Here is a 26,132-nt window from a genome sequence, read left to right as displayed (position 1 = left end):
CTCTCCACAGTCACCACAAGCTCTGGCGCACTGGTGTACCTCACCCCAGGACTGCCACCCAAGATAGCAATCCAAATCCATGCAGGTCAGAGCAAGAGTAATTTCCCTCTGAGTGGTCACTTGATCCCCTTATGATCTGCAGGCCAGGAACTCTCAAGGCAGCCATGTGGCAATAGATACAGCATCTGTGCCTCTACCACCTCTCGCTCTGGGGGCAGGAGCTGGACACGCTCTTCAGTTACCCAGTTCCAACAGAGTTCCCTACTGACCTTTTACTTTCTCTTTGGACTTTATGGGTTGAGTAGTCTGGAAACCACCACAGCTGCTGGTGATTCACTCTCCTAAATTCTGCTCTGGCCAGTGTGTGCTGCTGGTCGGGGCCACCATGGGTCTGGGTCCAAGTGACTCACATGGGACTGCACTAAGCTCCCAGCTTGGTGTGATAGACCCTTTCTGTGGGCCTGCCAGGCTGCCTTCAGTGGGAGATTTGTTTCTCTCTGTTACTTTGTGGGTTCTGTAGCTCTACAGTTTATTTAGAATCATATTTTACAGGTATTGGAGGTTGTTGGAACGGGAACTTAAGCAAGTTCCTGCTTTTACTCTGCCATCTTGGCTTCACCCTGATTCAAGAGTAGTCTTTAGTAATTCATTGTCCATTGAAAGAAAGTGGATTCATGTTTTGCTAAGTGCAGCTTAATATTTTTATCACTAATATTGATAAAGGCATAGGTGATATGCTTCTCAAATTGTCAGGTAGCACAGAGCCGTGAAGTATAACTTACACAACGAATGACAAAGTTGGGATACCAAAAGATCCTGACAGGCTAGATTACTGGTCAAAATTTAATAAGACTTATATGTTTCATCGTGGGCAAACATCTATCTTGTTTATAAGATAGTATAAACATTTTGTTATTTAAGTGGTCTTTCCTCATATGCTTACATTTCTTTTATTAAATGAAACTTGGCTTTTCCCTAACTATACCATATTTTTCATCATTCTATTCAAAGTTGACTGAACCTTTTCTTATGTCTTTCCCTTACTCAAGGGCTTGGAGAAAGGTAGCACTCTTCTTGCTTTACTCTGGCATTCCACACCCTTGTTGTGATGCTATCACTCAGAAATCCTCTTTCTTTTCAAGTTCTTGCTAGTGAATATGCCCTCAACAATCAATCAAAAACACCTTTTAAGTGCCTACTATAAACCAAACACAATGTAAGCTGCTAAAGAAAGAAAATTTTTGTCCTCAAGGAACTTACATTCTATCGTGGGAGACAATCACATATATTTAAAATAAATACACGAATACAAGATAATTTAGGAGTCCTTGTTTCCTCTTTCTATCTTAGCACAGCACCATCCCTGGTTCTGATGACTTGGCAGCTCTGTTGATTGTCACTGTTTTTATTCTACCCAGGAATCTGTCCCTATTTATTTATATTAAATCTAAAACTAGTATAGTAGTTCTGTACTGAGTAAGGAGGTTTCTTAAAGGGGGATAGAAGAATTAGGGAGAAGTAGATATATTGGGACCTAGTAAATATACAGAACAGACTCTGTTGGGGGTTGGAGGATGCCACATCCCTCAGTCCCCGTCCCCTGCCACAGATACCCAGAGTTCATTGCCAGTTCAGTTTCTGTGTTAATGAGTTAACATGTAAAGTGCTTTGCAAACTTTAAAGCATTCCATAAATGCTAGTTGTGTGTGTATGGTAGTAGTGAGGTAGAGACATTTCTCTAGTCTTCTTTTTTGGGGGGAGGGGAACTAAAAACTAGAGAGAGTATGTGTCTCCAAAGGAGCATATGTGAGTGGAATCCAAAGTGGGTCAGGATAAGGCTGTGGTAAGTAGGGAACGGGATCTGTACATGGGAGGGAGAGGAGAGGAAGAAAAACACAGAAAGAACTTTATATCAAAGCTTCAGACAGATGGTGAGATGTTGGTTAGTGTAAGGGTCTCACATCACACTGAAATATATAAAGATGGGTGATACAGAGTAAAGAGACTGCATCTTCTCATACCAGGCTCTCTCCAAAACAGAAAAGCCTTATATTTTTGCAGGTGAGTAGATAGAGGGAGAATGAATAAAGGCATCAGGCAACAGGTTGGAAGAAGCAATGTGCCTTCTGTAACAGAGGGTGTTCAGTGGGGATGAGGGCAAAGAAACAGAATATAATACTCTATGAAGCCCTTGACTTGAAAGTCTCTTGTACTGTAGTCAAGAAAGTAGGATCTGTTTACGCAAATTCTATGAATGTCAGGTAGGAAGACTGGATGGCAATAGTGCCATTTTTTTTCATAGCTTAGCAATAGAATACTGGCATCTTTGGAGACTAGAGTTCAATCATTCTGGGGCTGGTTGCCCATAGTAATGACCACAAATAGGATACCTAAAATATACCCAAAATGCCTTGTTAATATAACCTTGACAGAATGGGTAATGATACTTTCACAGTGTCTTGGAATTCTGAATCTCCTCAAAGCATCTGGGCACTCTTTCTAAAAATCTTACTCATTGATTTTGCCACCTGGTTTAGTCTTCCTATCAGATTTCCAGCTTTCATCCTCCATGATTTGATATTTTTGTTGTTAACTTATCTAATACCTCTGACTTATAGGACCTTTGCCTCAACTCTCATGAACATCTCCTTTTACTTATAATAGGGATAGCTAATATTTATGTAGCACTTTAATGTTTACAAAGTATTTCATATACATTATCTAATTTGATTGTTAACCCTGTGAGGTAGGTAGTATAGGTATTATTTTCTCCACTTTTTAGGAGGTTCAGAGTAGTTTTTTAACTGAGTCACAGTTTGTATCCCAGGTGCTTAGCACAGTGTGTGGCACATGGCAGGTGCTTAATAAATATTTAGTGACTGATTGAATAATGGAATAACAAGAAGGAAAGGGATTCAAGAGTGAAAGAAGATTTCAGGGTCAAAATGACTAACCATCAAGTCAAGATTAGTTACATAGGGAATCAGAGAATCACAGAGCTAGAAGGGATCTTAGCTTGTCCAACACAAGCCTGAAGAATATCCTCTTCTATGACATTAACAGAAAGAAGTCATCTAAATTTTGTGCTCAAAGAAAAGGGAACTCAAGAGTGATGAGCTGGAATATGAGTAAAGAATCAAGGGACCATGTTAGGAAGAACTGAAAGGGTATGTTTTTGAGAAGCAAGGGAATGGGTTGGGAAGCTCATGGGGAGCTCATGATTTCAGGAGAGAACCAAGATGCAAATAACTGGAAATAAACAGTAGAGAGAAGGCACTAGAATTAAGGGGATCAAGAAGGGTTTCCCGTAGAAGGTGGGATTTTAGTTGGAAATCGAAGGAAGTCAGGGAGTCCAGGAGGTTGAAATGAAAAGGGAGAGTATTCCATGCATGGGAGACAGCCAGTGGAAATGCCTGGAATCAAGAGAGAGAGTTCTTGTTCTAGGAGTAGCAAGGAGGCCAGTGTCATTTGATCAAAGAGCATAGGGGAGCAGGGGTGGTGAATAAGGTGTAAGAAGACTGCAAAGTCTGGCCTAGGTTTTGAAGGGCTTTTAATGTCAAACAGATTTCTATTTAGTCCTGTAGGTTATGAGAAGCCTCTAAGAGTTATTGAGTCAAAGAGTGACATGGTCAGACCTGTGCTTTAGAGAGATCACAGCTCAGAGGAGGATGACTTGGAGAGGGGAGAAACTTTTGGTAGGCAAATCAACTAAAGTCCTGGTATGAGCTGATGAGGGTCTGCACTGGGGTGGACAGTATTCTGCAAATCCCCAGTCATCCACCTTCTTAGTTCTTACCTCAGAGTTGTAAAGTGGTTAAAGTCACAAAATTTTTCTGATTGAGGTCACTATAATTTTATGCTAAGCTCACTACTACATAGTAGTTCTTATGTTCAGTCCCTTATTTATTCCATCCTGTCTCATACTAGATTGTAAACAGATTGAAGGCAGAGACCATGTCTTGATTAACTTGTATCTACCAGAATAAGTTTTCAGATATTTGCTAAATTATTAAGTGCTATGGTAGTGGCAGAAGTGAAACATGGAGTCTAAGGAAGAGATGGTATATAGTTGTTAGAGGAAAGAGTTTAATACAGTAGGGGAAAGAGAATTCACCTTGCTACCTAAGAGAGGAGTTGGAGTAAGATGCAGAAGGGAAGGAGGGAGTTTAATCAAGCAATAAGCTAGAGAATAGGATCGAAAGTTTCTATTGAAGTTAGAAAGAAAGAATACTTAAAAGGAAAGTTGAATCTTAGAATTTGGGGATTTGAAAACTGGATATTGGTCATGTGCAACCTGCTGGTTTGTCAGATGAGTAATCTGAGACCCAGAAGATAATTGCTCAAAGACCATTAGTAAAAGTTAAATCTCAAACCTGTCATTTGTTAGCCTAGTGCTCCTTTCATAAAACCACAGAGGAAGAAGAAGAAGAGCTTGCCAGAGCAAAGGAGCAAACATCCTCTATCCCACAAAGGAGGAGGCAGCTTAGGTTTTATTTCACTTTTTTTCCCATGGAAAATGGCTATTGAGATCTTTCTTTAATTGAGAAGCAAAAATAAGAAAAGAACTGAGAGGAAGGAAAAGAAAATACTAAAGTTTATAAATTGTGTTTTTTTAAAAAATTCTTGAAATTCAAGGCAGTGGTTATTATATTTTCAGGGAATTTTGTTCCTTAATAAAATCTTGAGTTGACATGTTTTGCTTTAGGTGATAGAAAAATAATCTAGTTGGGAATGTCCTATAGATAGTAGAAGGAAAATTCCCTCTGTCTCTCTTTTGGATATATGTAGTCATAGCAATATCACTAAGTATGTGATAGCTTTATAGGTAGATAGCTGGCTCTGGGTGTTTTATGGAAGCTTTGCTGTGATATGGCAGAATTTCCTGCTCCATATCTCCTTCCTCCTTCCTCATTCACTTGCCCAAACTGAACTAGTTGGCACAATGTGTAGTAAGAGCAGTATCCACTCACGCCTGCAAGGAAGGCAGGAGAAGAGAATCATTGTCATTTAAGGGCTTTATTGATAGCCCTCTCGAATCTCATATGTCACCCTGTTTGGATTCTTTCCTATGCACTTAACTATAATAGAAGTTATCCTATAGCTGTATAATTTATCGTAATCCATATGGATTACAAAACTCTTAGGGGGCAAAGACCATATCTTATTTCATTTTTGTATCACAGTACCTAGTCCAGTGCATCATGTGTAGTAGATTGTTGTTTAAACTGAATTAAACATAGCAAAAATTTGAGAGAACCAACAAAAATCTAGAGTTTGGTTCTTAATAACACAAGTAGTTCACTAATTGACTACAAATAAAACTGTGTGATGTAGATAAAATAGATGCTTTCCCTATCTGCCATTTTAAACTGTATCGTCCTATCTCCTTCCCTTTGTGTTGCCCTCAACTTGATTACCTCACTGTCTCTCACTCTAAAGCTCCCCACTCCATACACTGTGCTGTCTGAAATACATGTTCCATGGGCAGAAAACTTGCTTTTATTTTAATCTTTTCATTTTCTATTGCTTCCATCTTCTGACTCACCAAGATCTGGCCCGTTTCTGATGACATGGCCTCCTTGGAGACTTTGTCTGTCACTGGCTTTATTTTCACTTATTTTCCCCCAACTCACTGGTTTGAGATGAAGGAGTTGGCATATCATTCCTCCCACTACCGCTATCACTCAGTAATCTTTTCTCCTTTGAGATCATTCAATGCCTATCTGTCATTCAATCAAGATTCTGGTAGCTGTTGTTTGCCAGCCTCCAAGACACTCCCCTTCTTTCCTCAGTAAATTCAGTTCCTGGCTCACAGTCTTTCTTCCCTAATTCCTAATCCTACTCCTGCTCTTCATCTCAGCTACATGTGATTATACCTTTGGTCTTGCCATAACCCACAAATGCCTCACTTCTATGTTTGTAACTCTGAAATTCCCTTGTCCATCACAAGCTCTTGTCATTCTACCTCTTTCTCTGTCCTGCAACCCCAAATCCTGTTCTTTGTCTATATGGTGACCTCTGATCCCTTCAACATTTACATTTTCCTCAGGTCATCACTCTGCGCTAGCTACACTCTTCTCTCTTCCCTCTTCCCCATTTTGACCCCTTTGTGAATCAGTTCAACTCTGTGCTTTCTCTTGTCTTGAGTCTCTTTTTCATCATCATGTCTTGCCACCAAGCCTTAGTCTTATATCATTCTCACCTCACTCCCTTTACTTCTACAAAAGTGGTGCTGAGCTACCTGAACAACAACTCGCACTTGATTTATTCTTAACACTTTCTGAGAAGGCTCTCAGTAATAGATGCCTCCACTTCTTTCCTCTCATAAGCATTGGAGAAATTTATGAAACTGTACTGACTGGGTCCACTAAAAATTTCTTATATAACGTCGTCTGAGCCCTCATCATTGGCAAGGCACTTCTTTTACACCTCCCTAATTAACTCGACATGCTGCTCCACGGAGGCTTTTCTAAACCTTTTTAATCCCTCCTCAAACCCTTAGTGTCTTCTCTTCCTACTCTCAGCTGAGAATCTTGCTTCATATTTTAATGGAAAAAACTGAGGCCATTCTCAGAGGGCCCTCTCTTTTCCCCTCCTGAGGCCATTCTCAGAGGGCCCTCTCTTTTCCCCTCCTCCTTCTCTCACATCACCCAGATGCCTTTTACCACTATTTCTGCTTTCATCCATGTTTCACATAATGAGGTGAACCTTCTACATGCCACAGCCACCCCTCTTTATTTACAGAGGCAGGTAGGTGGCTCAGTGGATAGAGCACTAGGCCTGGAGTCAGGAAGCCTAAAAGTTCATATCTGACCTCAGATACTTATTATCTCTGTGACCCTGGGCAAGTAACTTAACCTGTTTGCCTTAATCTGCTGGAGAAAGAAATGGCAAACCACTCCAGTATCTTTGCCCAGAAAACCCCATGGACACTATTGGTCACAAAGAGTTGGATACAACTTAATGACTGAACAACAACTACATTTACAAGTGGTTCCTCCCATCTTGTCTTCTCCAGCAGATTGCCTCCTTTCATTTATCTTCAGTCTCTCTATCTACTGGCTGTTTCTTTTCTGCCTGAAAACATGTCCAATTCCCTACACACAAACACACACACCAGTTCCTCAAAAAACTCGCACATCTCCGCTAGTTATAGTCCCATTTCTCTCCTCCCTTTTGTGATAAAACTTTTTGAGAAGGCTCTCTGTAATAGATGCCTCCACTTCTTTTCCTCTCATAACGCTGTAAACTGACTTCTAACCCCATAATTCAACCAAAATTGCTCTCTCCAAAGTTACTAACACTCTCTAATGGCCTTTTCTCAATCCTCATCCTTCTTGGCTTTGATACTGCTATTTGCCTTCTTCTTGGCACTCTCTTCTCTCTAGGTCTTTGTGACAGTATATCTTCTGGTTCCTTTCCTACTACCTGATTGCTCCTTCTCAGTCTCTTGCTGGTTCTTCATCCAGGTCACATCCACTAGTCATGGGTATCTCATAGGGCTAAGTCATGAGCCTTCTTCTCACCTCCCTCTATACTGTTTCACTTAGTGATGTCATCAGATCCCATAGATCCATTTATCTCTAGATTGATGATTCTTAAATGTACTTGTCGAGCCTTAACCTCTGTTATCTCCAGCAGCCTACTGGACATTTCAAACTGCTTGTCACATAGATATCTTAAGCTTAAGATGTCCCAAACTGATCTCATTACCTTTTCTGAAAGCCTCCCCTCTCCCTGAGTTCCCTCGTACTTTTAAGGGCACCGTCATCCTCCTAGTCACCCAGGCTAGCAATGTAGGTGTCATCCTTGACTTTTCACTCTCCCTCAGCCTATTATCTATTCTGTTGCCAATTTCTATGTATTTTGCCTTCATAACATCTCCTTTTCTCTCCTCTGACCCTACCACCATTCTGGTATAGGCCCTTATCACCTCATACCTGTGCTGTTATCATGGCCTCCTGATCGATCTGCCTGCCACAGGTCTCCCCCAGCTCCAGTCCGTTCTCCACTGACAGTGTTCTTCCTAAAGCCAAGCCTGACCATGTCACTCCTGCTCTAACCCCCCAGTCAACTCCTGTGGCTTCCTGTCATCTCTAGGCGTTCACAGTCCTTCCTAATTTGTTCTCCTCCCATCTTTCTACTCTTCCTACGTCATACACTGCCCTTCTGCTCCTCCCTCAGCACACATGCTCTTTAGTCCAGTGACACTGGCCTCTTCGCTTATTCCTTGAGCAAGACACTCCATCTCCTGACTGTGGGCATATTGACTGACTATTCCCCATCAAAAGATTGATTTGTAGTGGTAATTATCTTTTGTGACTTAGCAAATTTTCAAACTTACCTGCTACTCATGATGCTCCCTCATTTGATGTGTGCTGAAGGAAAGCAAACAAAAAGATGTGGAGTTTTTAGTGAACTGCACACTCAGTCTAGGTCAGCTTTGCAATGTGGCAGTATTAGTCTACTTTAAGAGAAATATAGTGTCCAGGTAGTAATTTCCTGTAATTTCCCTGTATTCTGTCTTTGTAAGAGGAGATCTGGTGTATTTTGTTTAGTTCTGGGTGCTACAATTTAGGAAGTCATTGACAAGCTGGATAATATCTAGAGGAGAGTGATGTGGATACTGAGAGGTTTAGTTCCCTTATTTGAGGGGAACTAAAGCCAGGAGAAGAAAAGTGGAACAGGGGAGGAGGAGGAGGAACATTTCAGCTACTAGAGGATTTTATTTTATTTTTATTTAAAAAACGATTGTCATTTATCACCTTCATTTCCAAGTAATAACCCCACTTCTGCTTCACAGCAAGTCATCCCTTGTAACACATATTTTAAGAGGGGGAGAGTTTCAGCAAACCCAACATATAAATTGGGTCTGATAATATATAAAATATTACACATTCCTATTCTAAGACCATCTCTGCAAAGCTAGACAGAGCTACATTTTTTCAACTCATCACTGATAGCAAGTTTAGTCATAATTACATAAAATTCAGATTTATTATTTTGTTAACATCATCATAGGCATACATTGTTTTCCTGTTTCTGCTAATATAGTTGGCATAAGTTCATGTGTTTTACCTTGTGTCTCTCTGAATTCTTCATAGTAATCATTTCTTATGATACAGGATTATTCTCATATATTCATGACCCATAATTTAAGCCATTTCCTAATGACTAGCATCTGCTTTGTTTAAATCTCTTTATTACCTCAAAAGGTACTCCTATATTTTGATGTATGTATTCCTAGAAGTGGGATCCCTGAGGTAAGGAGTATAGATTAGTGGTCATAGTAGTCACTTTATTAGCATAATTCCAAATTATTTCTAGAGTGGTTAGACCAGGGGTGGGCAACCTGCAGCCTTGCAGCCACATGTGGCTTTCTAGGTCCTTGGGTGTGGCCTTTTGACTGAGTCCAAGTTTTACAGAACAAATCCTTTTATTGAGGGGATTTGTTGGGTGAAGTTTGGATTTAGTCAAAAAGGGCCACATATGAGGACCTGGTGGCCTTGAGGCCACAGACTCCCCACCCCTGGGTTAGACCATTTCATAGATCCACTGACAATAATAGTGTGTCTGTTTTTCTTTAGTCCCTCCATTATTGACCATTTCCATCTTATGTCATCATGGCCAGTGGACTGGATGCTATGTAAGACCTCAGAAGTTTTGATTTGCATTTGTTACATTAGTGATTTGGAGCACTTTTTTACATATTGGTTGTAGTTTGTAATTATTCTCTTGAAAACTTTTCTTATCCTTTGACCACTAATGTTTATGTTAATACCCTTCTTTTCCTGGTTATAGACCTTGATCAGACATACTTGATAATAAGTTTTTTTTTTTCCCTTAACCCTCAGATTCTCTTCTTTCCTCAAGTATTTTTTAAAAATGCTGCTACATGGAAGAGAGATTAAGTTTGTTCTCCTTGGCCCCACAGGAGCTAGGAGCAGTGGGCAGAAGTTCCAAAGAAGTTTATTAAAACTCAACATGATAAAAACAATTAGAACTATCCAAAAATGGAAGTGTTAGAGTGGCACCCAGCTTAATTTATCTGAGTAGATATTTATATATCTGCATATATAGGTCAATACACAAGGTAATGAGGGTGGGTACTAGCAATTCAGGTATCAGGACTGATTTCAAGTATGAGGTAACATTTGAACTGAGTCTTAAAGGAAACTAGAGGAGAGAAGGGAAGAGAGTAAGCATTTATGTAGATCTGCTGTATGCCAGGCACTAAGCTAAGCACTCTTACAAATGTCTCATTTCGATTCTTATAGTTGAAGAAACTGAAGCAAACAGGTCTTTTTTTTGGGGGGGTAGTGTTTTTTTTTTTTTAATGTAGGCAGGTAGATAGGGTGAAGTGCATTTCAAGAATAGGAGATGGCTAGTGCAAAAGCAGAAGTGGAACATCGGGTTTGAAAAAGTAAGAAGGTGAGATTGACTGGACCTTGAAGTGTAACTAGCCTGGAAAAGTAATTTGGGCCAAGCTGTGAAATGTTTTGAAAAGCAGAGGTGTTTGTATTTGTTCTTAGAAATAATAGGCATCCACCAAGCATATTAAATTGTAATTGGGAAATGTTTAACAAAATGAGTAAAAATAATGTATAGATGTTGTTAGTTTGTGCTTTTCTATATCAGTATGTGGTGGCCTGGAGGGATCTGTTTCTATTTGAGTTCAGCACTACTAAAGAAGAAGGAATGCTGTGTAAGACGGGGCAGGGAGAACCAAGGCTATCAAAAATAGCCTAAATGAGAAAATGATGAGGTTCTGAAATAGTGTAGTAGGTGGGAGTAGAGAGAAGGGAACATAGATATGCAATAGATGTTGTAAAGATAGGCACAACAATAGTTGTCAGTAGAGTAAATGTGTGAAGTAAGTGACACAGTTGTGGTTATAAACCTAGGAGGATGGAAGAATGGTGGTTCCTCGGACTGAAATTGGGAAATTTGGAAATGGGACAAGGGATTCAAGGGTAAATATAATGAATTGTTTTTGATGTGTTGAGTCTGAGATGCCTTCAGGACATCCTTATTTGAAATGGCCAGTGGGCAGTTGATGATGCAAAGCTGAAGCTCAAGAGAAAAAAAAATAAAACTGTCTATAAACCTGGGAGTCTCCATGTAAAGATGAAAATTAAACCCATTTGAGTTGAGGTCATGTAGAAGAGAGGAAAGAAGCAATCATAGGATACCTTTAGCTACACTTATATTTGAGGTTGTGATAGGGATGATGAGCTAAAGATACTGACAAGAAGGAAGGAGGAGAGCAATAAGATAGATCAGTGTCACTCAAATTCAGAGTAGGAGAAGTATCTAGAAAGAGAGGATAAAGAGCATTGTCTAATCCAGGAAGGCCAGGAAGGATGAGTTCTGAGGAATGGCTGTCAGATCTGACAGTTAGAAGACCACTGGTTTCTATTAAATGAGGTGTCAGAAATCAAATTGTGAAGTGAAAGCTGGATGACCATTTGTTGGGTATGTTGTACAAGGGGATTCTTGTGGACTTATAATTTAAAACAAGTCTGAGAGTCTGTGAAACTAATTTAGATATGAACAAGATCTTATATTTGCAAAAGATTTTATAGTTTTAAAATTATATGAGATCAGAATAGGACTCCACTGCAGTTCAGTCTAGGACATTGTCTTGGTGTAACCTAATCTTTAGATCTCTAGGACAAGTTCTGGCATGTCATACCTATCTGGAAAGGCTTAAAGTATAGATCAGTGATAGACTTCCTTTAGTTGTTGGAGAGTCAGTCCCATCCCTGGAAGGTTGGTCACTAGGAAATGTATTTTTTTTTTCAGCCACAGTCTTATAAAGAGCTAAATATCTCAGCTGGTCAAGGCAGTGCACACAGAAATAAAATCATAGGTCCTTGCAGTTGTGAAGTACTAACCATTTAAAAATGTTATCTCATTTGAGCCTCGTGACAGTTTTGTCAGGTAAGCAGGTCAAGAATTGGGATTCTCACCTAAGGGAGAAAAATGTAATTTGGAAGTCAACCCTACTACCAAAGGCCCACCAAAACTGTAAAACCTCAATTCAGAATAATGATCAGAAAGTAATGCCAAAGCCCAGCCACATCTTTTGAAAGTATGCTCTATAGAACTTACAGTGTAAGGGAGAGAGAAAAGACAAATTTATATTAAAAGGTAACTGAATTTACCTTACTTGAAAAAAATCTCCACTCAGTTCCTAGAAGTCTGGTTATGTCAATAAACACTTACTAAATACCTAGTATATGCCAGATACTGTGCTAAATATTGGAGATATAAAGGCAAAAAAAGTCTCTGCTCTCAAGGAGCTCATGATCTAATGGGGAGACAGTATGTAAACAACTCAGTGTAAACAAGATATATACAAAATAAATGGGAAACAGCTTTAGAGGGAAGGCACTAACATAAGGAAGACTGGGAAAAGCTTCTTATAGAAGGTGAGACTTTAGCTGGGAATTGAAGGAAGCCAGGAGGCAGAGATAAGGATGGAGAGAATTTTAGGCATTTGAGACAAGCCATGAAAATGCACGAGGTGAGGAAACAGATTGTCTTATGGTAGGAACAGGAAGAAGGCCAGTGCCTCTGGATTGCAGAGCAAGGGGAAGAGAGTAAGGTAGGAGAAAACTTATCAAGGTAGGAAGGAAGGAGTCATGTTATAAAGAACTGTACAAGCCAAACAAGAGTTTATATTTGATCCTGATGGTAACAGCCACTGGAGTTTATTGAATGGCAAGCTGGGGAGGAAGGGCAGGGTGATATGGTTGGACCTGTGCTTTAGGAATATCAGTTTGACAGCTGAGGGAAAATGGACTGGTGTATTTTGGGAGAGACTTGAGGCAGAGAGACAAAACAGAAAGCTGTTGCAATAGTTTGGACCCAAAGTAACAACAGGATGATGGCAGGGTCAGAAGAGAGAAGTTAGCATAAACAAGTGGCCTTGTTAAGGTCACACTGACAAGACTTGGCAACAGACTGAATATGGGAGGTGAAAGAGGATGGCACCTAGTGTAGAGCCTGGGTGAATTAGAAGGATGATAGCGCCTTTGGCAGTGATTGGGAAGTTAAGAAGAAGACAGGGCTTTGAAAATTTTAAGGTTAAGATGTCTATAGAACATCCAATTCAAGCTGCCCAATAGGCAGTTGAAGATGTGAGATGTGGAGTTTAGGAGAGAACAGATCTTAGAAATATCCAAGTAGAGATGATAACTGAATCCATGAGATTCTGATGAGATCACCCAGTAAAATAATGTGTAGGGAGAAGAGAAGAGGACCCAGGACAGAGGCTTAGAGGAAACCCAGTGTTAGTAGGCATGGTTTGGATAAAGATCATCAAAAGAGACTGAGGAAGAGTTGTTGGATGGGCAAGAGGAGAAGCCGGAAAGAGCAGCGTCATGAAAACCTACAGAGAAGACAGTATCAAGGAGAAGAGGGTGACTGATAGTCTGCAGACTGTCATAGGCTGCAGAGAAGTCTAGAAAGATGGAGACTTGAGGGGGGGAAACATTAGGTTTGGCAATTAAGAAATCATTGGTAACTTTGAAGAGCAGCTTTAGTTGAATCCATGAGTCAAAAGCCAGACCACAGAGGGTTAAGAAAAAAGTGAGAGAAAAGGAAATGGATAATTTTATTGATAAATTTGTTTGTAGAGAACATTCTCAAATAAATGAGTCACAAAAAGGACAATACATATCGAGGTAGATAGATAGACAGATAGATAGGAATATAGGGAATGCATGGATCATGTGGGAGCTTTTTGAGGGTGGAGTAAGGGGAACATGAGCATGTCTGTAGGCAGAAGGGAAACAGTTAATATACTGAGACTAAAGGTTAGTGAGACAATAAGGATGATAAAAGAAGACAGTCTACTGGAAAAGGTGGGATGGAATGGATGGGATCCCCTTGCTCCTGTTGGAGGGGTTTGCTCTAGCAAGGAGAAGGAGCCCCTCTTCATGTGAGGCAGGAGTTAAAGGAGGAGATAGTGGGGGAAAGCATCTAAGTGACATGACATGAGTAGGAAAGAAGAGGGAGCTCTGTGTGAATGGCCTCAATTTTTTCAGTGAATTATAAGGCAAAGTTCTCAGCTGAGAGAGTAAGGAGAGAAGTAGACTTGGGAGATGTGAGGAAGGATGAAAAGATTTGGAAAAACCACTAGTAAGTGGATTAGTGAATCAGTTAGGCAGATTTCAGAAAAACCTGAAAGGACTTACATGAACTGACAGTGAATGAAGTGAGCAGAACCAGGAGAATACTGTACACAGAAACAGCAACATTGTTCGATGTCTGACTTAGATAGACTTAGCTCTTCTCAGCAATGCAAGGATCTAAGACAACTCCCAAAGACTCACGATGGAAAATGTTATCCACATCCAGAGAAAAATGTATGCTGTCTGAATGTAGATCAAAGCATAATATTTTCTCTTTTTTTGTTCAACTTTCTTTTTCATGATTTTTTCCTTTTCCTGATTCTTCTTTCACAACATGACTAGTGTAGAAATATGTCTAATAGAATTGTACATGTATAGCCTATATCAGATTGCTTGCCAACTTGCGGAGGGGTAGGGAAGGAAGAGAAAAAATAAAATAGTATAAAGGGGGGAGAGAATAGATTGTCTTGCCATAAAGAGGACCCAGTTGAGGTTATGTAACAAATTTGTAGTGGATCCAGTCAGTTTTGTTATTTTCTCCATCTTCATTCAACAGTAAGTGGGGGGTAGGAGCAAAGATAGCAGATAAGGAGAAGGGAAGGGAACAGGCACTTATTAAGCACCTACTGTATGCCATTTCCTATACTAAAGTCATCTTATGTGATCCTCACAACAACCCTATGAGGTAGGTGCTATTGTTATCCCTAGGATGATGAGAGTACTCTAAGGCTGAGGTTTACAAGGGCAAGACTGGCAAAAAGATATAGGAGGAAGGAACTTGAGTGACGAGGACAGTGCACAGCTGAACCAGTTCACCAAGGGTCAAGGTGGGAAAGGAAGGAAAGTGTAGCCTCTGCAGGGGTGATGATCTGGGAAAGAACTGAGGGGTGAAAGGGTTGGAAGTCACACTGAGGATGAAGAACAGGGTTGGGGGGTTGCAACAGAGAGAGAATAGTGGGATGACAACAGATTGTGATCAAATAAGGAATTTCAGAGCTCATACACTTGGAAGTGGATCACTTGTATGTGATGGCAAAATGGGTATGAGCATCTCTATGTAGCTAAAGCGGTGTGGTAGAGTAGGTTAAGGGAAATTAATGTATTGAAGAATTGTGAGGTTAAGTTATTTCAGAAATTATCACTATGTATGTTGAAGACCCATAATATGAGGGCAGGAGTTGGAGAGAAGAGAGACTGTGAACCAGGCACTGAAATCATTGAGGAAGGAAGGAGAGTTTCCTGGAGGTTGATAAACAAAAGCTACCAGAATCTTGTTGGGGTAGTAGATATGCACTGAGGGAACCTCCAGATTCACTCAAGTCACTGAATGATGGTAGAAGGAAAGAGCCTAGAAGTGTTTGTGGTGAGCAAGGAGAAATCCAAGTCTCCCACCTCAGCTAGTGAGTGAGGGGAAGTAAAAGTACAACTGGTGCTAAAAAGGGTGGCCAAGGTATGGCATCAAGAGGGAGTGCAAAAAGATGGAAGGAGTGAGAAAGGAAAAGGTGACAGCTAGTTTTGATACTTTTGGAGCAGGCATTCCAGGGTGACGTGGAAAGGATGGGCAGTTTTAGAGTGTCGTGTTAGGGTTGCATTGAGGGGAATTTAAAATTAGGGAATAGTTGTGGGCAGCATTTGAGTGGAGGAGGGAGAGATAGAGAATGGGATTTGAGCAATAATAACTTGGAGTTCAGAATCACTGAGATGGGGAAGATATGAGGGGATGTGAATTTGTTGATCCTTAAGGAATGAGGTTGTTGTTGTTCAGTCATGTTAAACTCTTCATGACCTCCTTTGATACTGGAGTGCTTTGCCATTTCCTTCTCCATTTCATTTTACAGATGGTGAAATTGAGGCAAACAGGATTAAGTGACTTACCCAGGGTCACATAGCTAGTAAGTATCTGAGGCTAGATTTGAACTTAGGTCTTCTTATCTTCAGACCTGGCTCTCCATCCATTGGGCCACCTAGCTGCCCCCTGTAGGTAGGTGGCTTGTTATCATCCCTAGTCTTTAGGCTTCTGATGAAAAGTTTTGTAAGAGAGGATGGTTAGGTTCAGGTGGGGTAACTTTTGGAAGTGGAATTGTAGAAAGCCCCAAGAGATTCTGGGAAGGAGCCCCATGAATGGGTGTTCCAGAATGGCTAGGAGTTAGACCTTCCCTACTTATCCAGAAGACTCAGGAATAATTATTTTGAACTTTTATTTGGTAAAAATAACTAGCATTTATATAGCACTTTAAGGTTTGCAAAGTGCTATACAAGTACTATCTCATTTAATCCTCACAGCAGCCCTGAGTAGTAGGTGCTATTATTATCCCCATTTTACAGTTGAAGAATCTGGGACAAATAGAACTACTTAACCTCTTGTTGAGGTTTGTCCAGGGTGGCACAACTAGTAACTCTCGGAGAAAAGAATTATTCTTTCTAAATTATTCAAATAAGTTTGGAATATGTTTTAAAAAAATATTCCATGCTGCTATTCGCTTAATAATTATAACCCACAGGTGTATGCTATTTTAAAGTTTACAGTGTTTACAGTTTTGTGAGGTAGTCAGTACAAATAGTATTATTTTCCTTTTGTAGATGAGGAAACCTTTGCTCTGCATGGTTCTTGACACAAAAGCACTTGATAAATGCTCGTTGACTGGTTGATTCAGAGGGAAGCACTTAGAGGTGAAGTGACTTGCTGAAAATGCTGCCAAGAATCTTCTGAGATGAGAATCTCCTCCATATCCAACACTTTTCTGTTACACTAATTTTTGCCTCCCAATTTTGTTATTCAATTTAATTTGCATATAATAAGAATTTTGATTGTATTTTCTTCCTTTAGATTCATGCAAAAATTATTTTTTAAAGTAGGAAATTAATTGTAACATATCAACGATAACATTAAGTAGTATCTTATGAACTAAAATTACTCTTGTGGAGTAAACTACATTCTGATTCTCTAAAATAGTTTATAGACCTTTTAGAAGTTAATTAATTTACTGTTAGGATTAGGCTTGTTATTTGAATAATCAAAGAAAGAAAATAAGAAAGAACAATCTCAGTTTATAAAAAACCTGAAGTCAGCATTAAACTATATTTTGCAAGTTACCTTAAGTACTTTAGACTTTTTCTGTTATTTGAGAGATACACACAGATAAAATATGCATATACATGGATAACCATTTTCCTTTTCCAGACACAGCAATATTCCTTTTTAAAAGAAACTTTGGAAGGGTGTGTACAGCTTTGACCCTGTAGAGATGTTAAGCATACTTAACACGTACCCTTTCCACACACTTTACAAGTAATCCCTTCCTTTTTTTTATTTAATAGCAAGTGTAGGTAAACAGTTCATGACTTCATTCCTTTTTCTCTTTTGTTGCTATTCATTAGACTGCTTGATGATATTTTGAGATCTACTTAAGAAGTGGGGAGGGGCGGCCAGGTAGCACAGCAAGTAAGAGCACCGGTCCCAATGTCAGGATGACCTGGGGATCAAATCTGGGCTCAGATACTTAGCACCACACCCAGAAATAACTGGCCGTGTAACCTTGAACAAGTTACTTAACCCTGATTGCTTTAATAAAAAAAAAAAAAGAGAATGTAAAAAAAATTTTTTTTTTAAAGTGGGGAATAAAAGGAGAAGAATAGGGGAAGGAACTTAGATATTGTTGTGATAGAGCACTGTTTAGAAAACAAATGTGATGAGTAGACCTGTATGATAGTGTAAGAGGTGCCTAAGATATTTGAATTAAGATAAATTAAAAGTAGAGTAGAAGCCACAAGGAACTTTTAAAGGGAGCTAGAGAAAATTATAAAGGAAGGAAATATGATCAGGTTAAATTTTTTCTTATTAAGATATTCCATATGTTTACTTTTTTTTTTTTTTAGCCCTCCCAGGAACTTAGGAAATTGGGTGTAGCATATGATGGTATCTGGGTTCCATTTACATACAGGTAACATTCCAGTATAATATCTATAGGAACAACCAGATTGTTTTGTTAAAACAAATATTGCAGAAATCTAATTTAAAGGTAAAATATTACACAGTTTGTATATGGTAGTGTAGTAAATGAAAAGAAGCCCTTTGAACCCAATAAGGCAGAAAGGTATCATGGACACACATTTAATATCCCTTTCCTCCTAGGCCCTGAGTCGTTTAGGACTTTGATCTCATGTGGATTTTCAGTGGAGGAGTAAGAAGATTTGTAGGATAATTGCAACTTGGTGTCAAGATAAAAACTCACTTTAGTTCTCATTTTCCCACCTACAGTGCCAGCTCCTTCAAGTTCTTTTTAAAGGGCTCCTTGGACAGGTACCAGAATGCTTGTTATATAAGATTACCTTTATTAGCCCAACAAAGCGCTGTTGGAAGAAGTAGCTTCATATAGAACTCTGAGTGGTAATGAGATTTTATTTGTATATAAGTTTGCCACACAGGATTTGTGAAAAGTTGATAGCATGAATTGCACAGAATGAGAAAAGAGTGGCTTAGCTGGTCTTTGTGAAGGAAGTAGCCACTTTTCAAAAATCATGGATCCATTGATTCATATTTGCTAATCTAGTGTGCTTTCATTAGAGGTGATTATCCGAGGTGAGTTGTATACAAAAGAGTAACTGGTGCTGTTTCTGTGCATCACCTCCCTTTCTTCCCACTTCCCTCTCTGGGTCACTGTGAAATAAATACCAGGCACGGACACGAGGTGGCACAGCAGCTACACACAGCTGCTTCCTGGTATCCCAGGGAAAAAACAAAACAGTGATTGGAAGCCAGGAATCTCTTGGTTCCAAGTGAATCCCAGTGAAATGCAGGAGAGTTGGCCGTTCTCTTTTTTATGGTAAATTCCAGTTATCCACATATAGATGATTGAACAAATTTGAAGAGTTATTGCTGTTCTATGACATCATGTTCCAGTTGGGCAACAGGATATTGACAGTATTTCTGTTGTCTTGATTGTGACCCTCCCTGTGCTCCAGGCAAATGGGTTGTAGGAAATCAAACAGGAGAGGTTCCTGCTGTCTTACATTAGTGACTTCTGAAGGTACCTTTCTCCTGTTTTTTTGTTCTAATAGATGGGACTGATAGTTTGTTTTTTTCCCATTCCTCTGCACTGTGCAAATAATTTATTCACCATTTGAGCGTGACTCAGTGTCACTTTATATTTCTTCTCATATAGATCCCATTATCAGACTCCATATTTATTGTTGATGTTTTCTTATTTCTTTTTTTTTAAATAATCTTAGTAGCAGTGTGCTGGTTTTCCTGAAAATATCAGTAATATTTTTCAATGTTGCTTCTAAGATCTGCTGAAAACATTGTTCACTATGTCTTAGATAGATGTTCATCTAACGTCTTTTCTTTTTCCCACTTTTAAAGAGGAGGGGCAGGGCTCAGGAGCAGGAAGCCTGAGACAATCAAACTCCATTCCTTAGATTTTAGGACCAGGCTTGTGTTTTTGCTAGAACTGGTTAAGAACTATCCAAGTTAATGCTAACATTGCTTGAAGCATGTATTATCTGTATGCAATTTGCAGGTGACCTGGAGCTTGAACTTCAAAAAAGTTCTACTTAAAAATCAGAAATGTTAACATTTTAGGCTATAATAATTTCTTATTAACCCTAACTGACATGGCATAATAATATAATTAACTTTTCAGTGGGAACAAAAAAATTACATAATTCTAAATGTTTTGTTTTAGTCATGATGAGGAATCCTAGTTTTGGCTTCAGTATCACAACATTTTATCCTGTGCAGTTTTGAATCATTGTGCTCTAGGAGTAGAGTCCTAGGAAATGACAGTGAATAAGATTCAGTGCCATCACTCCTCTTTTTCCTCCCACCTTTTTTTTTTTTCTTTCATTCAGAAAGCAATGAGAACACATAAAGGAGATGGTTTAGAAGGATAGAATTGCTTTTACTATTATGGTGAGTGATATAGTGACAGCATATTTCTTCCTTATTCTAGGTTACAAAGTAGGAAAGGTCCAGAAGATTCACATTGCTTTCTGACAGTGACTCAAGTCCAAAACCTAAATTCACTTAAAAATTATTTACTGATGGCTTTTGCCTCTTTTTCTCATCACTTTAAAAATCTAGCTTTTGTTTATTTAGTTCAGTGAACTAAAAATAAACCAAATAATTATGCTAATAAATACAATTAAATCTATAGTTTTTCTTTAAGGGTTTTACTGTGGTTAATGGACTTTGTCTTAGAATTTATTCAGTTTCTCTAACTTACTAGGTTGCATTCATAGTAGAACGTTTAGATAGGAAGTATAATATGCTAGTCCATAAATTAACAGGTGAATTAAACTGGTTTCCTCTGTATTTTAACAGTTGAGAATATGTTTTAGAACCATGTATATGCATCTTTAATAAGACTTGAATGGGACTTGTAAATTGATAATATTGATGTCTTTTTTTTCTTTTGGGAGATGGCAGTGCTTTGGAGGAGAAAACATGCAAACAGATTTATAAAGGATACATTGGAGATAATTTTAAAGGGAAGGCACCAGCATTAAAGGAAAACTAAAAGGTTTCTTGCAGAACGTGGGATTTTAGCTGAATTTGGAATTAAGCCAGGAGGCAGAGATAAGAGGAGGAAGAACTCCAGGCATGAGCAGCAGCCAGTGAAAAAGCTTGTAGCTAGGAGGAGCAAGCAAGGTCAGTATTCATTGGGCCATTATAGTACATGGAGAGAAATAAAGTATAAGAAGATGGGGAAAATGGGAGGAGGCAAGGTAGCCATCTGCATTGGTAAATGTATCTGCCAAAAGCAAAGGAAAGCTTGTTGGAGGGGTAGAATGTGGTGAAATTAATTTTTTAAAACATAAGTGCTTTTAGCTGCTTTTCAGTTAATTGTTAAAGCTAGAATTGCTATAGTAAATAATTTACTTTTTTATTCCTTAATTAAAAAAAAGACATTATTGCTCATTAGTGATACCCACTTCACTTTGGAGATATGTTACAATCTTTTACATGGAACCTGGAATAAGTATTCTAGACCTATAAATTCTGTTTTACAATGTTTTATTCTAGATTGTACTGGGTATGCTGAAGTCATATGGCTCCTTTGTAGAAAGGTGATTTACAAATAAGTTTCCAGAATCATGTTTCTCAAACTACAATTCACTTGGGAGTTTTTTCTGTTTGCGTGACTTTTAACTCTCACAGCTGTCCATATCTCTAGTACCTAATAGGCTCCTAAGATTCATTTCTAGTCTTCCACATATCTCCACATGAAACAAACTCAGTGTTTCTAAAAATGAATATCATCTCAGTCCCTCTTCTGACTTCTAGTTTCTGTCATTCTCCTATTCACTCAAGTTCAAAACATTGAGGCCAACCCTGACACATCTGACAAGTCACTAAAGTAACATGGCTTCTTGCTTCAATCTCTCTTTCATCCTACACTTTTGTTTTCTTTCCTAAGCTGCAAACCTAGTGTGTGAAACTTTTGAGTGTCTAGGCAGGTTTTATCTGCTAGTTTGCCTATTCTTTCCAATAGAATGTAAGTTCTTTGAGGGTAAGAACTTGTTTCCCTTTTTTACTCCTCTATCTCCAGCACTTAGCACAGTGCCTCGATGGTAGGAACCTACTAAGTTATTGTTGAATAGTTATATTTTTTAAAGAGATTTGGTTTTGAATGTAGGTATAAACAGAATAATTTCTTTCTCCTAAATTTTAACTGTGGCCAGTTAATATTTATAGTACAAATGGTTAAGCATAGTAATTATGATTTTTTTTTTAATTTACCTAATTTTTACTATCAGTATCAATTGCCAGTCACTTCCTCTTCCAGATTAACCCATTATCCACATCTGAAAAGTATGCCTCGCTTCTGGTTCATATGCCCAACCGGATGGAAGGCTAGACTTTTTCTCGGATACTCATGACTTTTGAAACCTCTCCTTAATGGAAACTGTGCACCAGAGATGAAGCAGTAGATCCCTGTGGACTGCATGTTGACTTAGAAAACCACAAATTGGCATTATTCTACCACTGAATCAGACAAGGGAGGAACATAGGGGACTGGGTGGGATGCCGTAGGTGTGAGGAAAGTGGAGAGGGTGGGCTTTTTTGTGGCATTCCAATGAGCCTGAGGGAAAGAGTCCCTGAGAATCAACCTGGGGCAGTTCTGCCTCCCACTCCCTACCCACTCCCCCCCAAAAAAGTAATTTGGGACAATAGCCTAAGCTGATTTACCATGAATTGCCAGGCCCCTAGGAGGAGGCTGAGGCACTTTAAGATCTAACCCTCAGAGAAACCACCATCAGAAGGGAGGCATTCAAAATGTTAATAGGAGGGGGAAAGAATGAAATTACCAAAGATCTCAAGTGGAAGAAAATTGAAAGACCTTGAGCGTAACCAGATAAAGGAACAGAGAAGACCTTAACAGAAAAAGACCTCTAGATCTAGTAAAAGAATTCAGGCATTTGTGAATAATGAAAAAACACAGGAAAATGATTCAGCAATGATAGGACAGAGGACTCCATGAATTTTGAGGGGAGCTTGCTATTCTTGAGTTGTTTAAAATAGAGTTGAGAATTATGAGAGCAGAATTTAGGGCCTGAATGGCAGAAATAATTGTCTAAGTAGAAAAACTTGAATCTGTGTTGGTAAGTCTCACCAAGGAAGCAAAGAAGGCAAATTATAAATAAAAATACACAGAGGCAAAGAACAAGCTGAAAGAAGAGAAGCAAAAAAGCAATAAAATCAAAGAAAATATACTGTAAGTACAAACAAAATATGGCGCTCTTGAAGACAGGAAGCATAATTTTTTTTTTGTATTTCTTTAATTTATTCAAACTGGTTGCTCCTGACATGTCCATTGCCAGCAATGGACCTTATGGAGCCACACGGCGTCCAGCACCAAGAAGTTAATTACAACTAGATAATAACTGCTAAGACATCATTGAAGCTTCAGCTTTTTGTCCCTTCTGGCATCACAAAATACACATTTTAAATTATACATTATTTGAAAAGATGATGGGCATCAAATATATCAGAACAAAAACTTTAAATGAACGATGATCTAAATGAAGGTGGAAAAAATAGCTCTCAAATGTTCATGGTAAATCTGTTGGAGGAATTTAAAAATGCCAAAGTTTCTCCGGAGTCCAAGAAGTCTGGATGTGCTTGGGCAAACTAGTCATTGGTATTCTCCAATGGGGAAGCCAAGATACCAAAGGTCCTACTCCAGTTCTTCTTACAATAGAACATGACAAATTACAAAACCTGAACGCTATAATAGAAGGAAACTTCCCAGAACTTCTAAGCCCAGAAAACAAAGTGCTAATGGAAAGAATCCATACATCACCTCCAGAAAAAAACCAAAAACCCACAGCTGGAAAATCCTAAAACATATTGGTTAAATTGAACAATTCCATTGAGAAAAAAAACCAATTCTGCAAGCAACCAAGAGAAGAACCTTCAAATACAAAGGAAGGAAAATTTTAATAACACAAAACAATTTTATATTCATTAGGGAAAAAAAGAGGTTTTTTAGGGAAAAAAATGTGTTTGAAAGAGTGCTGGACCTTAAAATGCAATACAGGGTGACATACTTTGTGGAAAGATCTGCACATCTGAGTTTAAGCATAAATGAAAAAGATAGATGTTCACTAATTAAGAGGCATTTGAAGTTTCTTATTTTAAAAAAAAAAAGACAGACCTGAAGAGATGACTTCTTTCTTGAATACCCCAGACAATTGAAATGCAGGAACAATGTAGCAACCAAAGGCTAAAACAGAGAGACAGTGGAGAAAACATTAAGACATTTCTTTCTGTATGTAAACAGGGAGATGGTGTGAAGGCAGAAGTTAGAAGAAGGTGGTAGTAGAGAGGTACTATGTATGGACTAAGTTCTGCAGTACTCTACCTACATAGGAATCAGTGTTTTTTGTGATATTAGATTATAAAATGGGAGGGTTCACAGAGGGGAATAGGGAAGAGAATAGAATAGAGTTCATAATATGTACGGGTCCAGGCGAGAACTAGAAGTGAGAAGAATATGACTGCATCTTTCATGAGGTAGATGAGGCAAGGGGAGGCCGCTAATGAATGTACCTATGAGAAAATAGAGATGTTCTCTGAAGGTAGATGGAGACCTTCCTCTGGGTGTTTGTCTTTGAGGATTTGATTCTTGGAAAGACCACTAATTTTGTGCCTGGATTAGAGGAGTCTGAGCTCTTAGGAACAATTGGAGCTTGGAAGAGTGGGAGAACATAGAACCTGGGAGGAGATTTTGAAGCATATCCACAGGGATAAGTAACCTGAGGAGGGCTGAAGTCACTGATGGGCTTCATATTAAGGGATGGGGGTGGGGAAATCCTTATGTGGGGCATGGCTCTCACTGTCATTTGCAGGAATTGGTATTTTTCTAGGAGTGAGGCACAATGGGAAAGGGGGTAAAGGGCAAGCTCCACAAGGCGGTGACAAACTGCTTAGAGTGGAGAGCTCAGAATAGCTGCTGTGGAAGTTTTGGATTCTATGAGGAATTCAGCGTTGAGAGAGGGACTAGATAAATATAGAGGCTGTGAACCAGAGAATGAAGGTCTAGATAGTGAAGAAAGTGAGAAAGAGAAATCCTCCCTGGAAAGAGACAAAGAAAATGAAATTTTAAAAACTAATCAACAGAACAAGTTAAAGGGGAAGTAAAGCAGAGGGATTCTACTTGACTGAGAGGAAAAAGAAGAGGGGGAGAATTAAATAACCAGATAAAAGCAGGAAAGGAAAAGGAAATCATAAAGTAAAAATCCAAAGGGAAATGGGTTACAAATGGAGAGAACCCAGGGGTAAGAGAAAGAGAACTGGTGGGAATAGAACAGCCTCAGAAAAACTGATAAAATAACAAAAGAAATTCACTGTGTTCATATATTATAGATGAGGGGAAAAAATTACAATCTTTAAAAGAATGGTCATATACAAATGGAGGAAAATATAAAGCTAATTCTCTTAACTTTAAATTAGTCTGATAAAATGAAAAAGAATGACAAATTGGATAACTCAACAAAACCCCATAATCTGATGCTTAGCAGAAATGCATTTTAAAAAACAAAGGTATACACAGAATGGCAGAAATTATTGTATCAGGTGAACCCTAAAAAGCAGGAGTTACAATCCTGCTATCCAAAAAAACAAAAAACAAACATTTGAAAACTAAGGTAAACAAGGAAACTATATTATGCTGAAAGGAACTATAGACAGAAAATTTCTATTGGTATTAAATTTATATTCTCCAAATGCCTTAACATCTAAATTCAGAAATGAAATAGTAACTGGGCTACAGTATACATAGTAACACAATAATGTCAAGATATTTCAGTGTCCTTCCTCAGTTTTGAATGAGTTTAACAGAAATATAAATAAAAGGGAAAATATAGAACTTAAAAAATTGTTGTAGAGACTAAAGCTAAAAGATTTTATGGCATCTTCTAAATTGTACTACAGAAGAATATATGTATTTCTCAGCACCATGTGAAACCTTTATAAAAACTGACCATGTATTAGGGCACTGAGATATTGCAAACAAATGTGAAAAGGCAGTCCTTTACAGTCATTGGCTCAGGGACTAATACAAAGGACACTTAATAACAAAAATCTTAAAAAGGAGACAACAATGAAATAAATAGTGAGTGACCCAGGAAACAAATCATGGAAACAATAATTACGTGAAAGAGAATGATGATAATGAAATAACATACCAAAATTCCTTGGATGCAACTAAAGCAGTCCTCACTGGAGAAGTCATCCCTTCAAACATACATTAGCAAAAAGAAAAATTTTTTAAGAGGATTAATGAACTAAATCTTTATTTTTATAAACTAGAAAGCCAACAAACTAAGATTGCACAAAACAGGAGATAAAAATAAAGAAGAAATCGTTAAACTGGAAACCAAAAAAAAACCCTATAAAATGAGAAATAAAATAAAAAGCTGGGTCTTTTGGAAAGAGTAATAAAATGGACAGATCTTTAGTGATTTAATCTGATTAAAAAGAAGAGG

General features: G+C 38.5%; 1 protein-coding gene and 1 long non-coding RNA gene across 9 annotated transcripts in view; both read left to right on the top strand.

Moving 5' to 3' along the window:
* Nucleotides 1-26,132, top strand: part of PLAG1 (PLAG1 zinc finger) — a 73,186-nt gene that overhangs the window by 19,120 nt on the left and 27,934 nt on the right. The gene's annotated exons all lie outside the window — the stretch shown is intronic.
* On the top strand, nt 1,402-25,910 carry LOC138170558 (uncharacterized). The gene is made up of 2 exons (XR_011170662.1): nt 1,402-16,033; nt 16,722-25,910. It is a non-coding gene; the product is annotated as an uncharacterized lncRNA (long non-coding RNA).

The sequence above is a fragment of the Petaurus breviceps genome, unplaced genomic scaffold (assembly GCF_028583685.1).
Source record: "Petaurus breviceps papuanus isolate PSGF00001 unplaced genomic scaffold, PetGlider_PUasm1.0 38, whole genome shotgun sequence".
Lineage (NCBI taxonomy): Eukaryota > Metazoa > Chordata > Mammalia > Diprotodontia > Petauridae > Petaurus > Petaurus breviceps.
The sequence above is the reverse complement of the archived record's forward strand: the minus strand, read 5'-3'. Positions and strand labels throughout refer to the sequence as shown.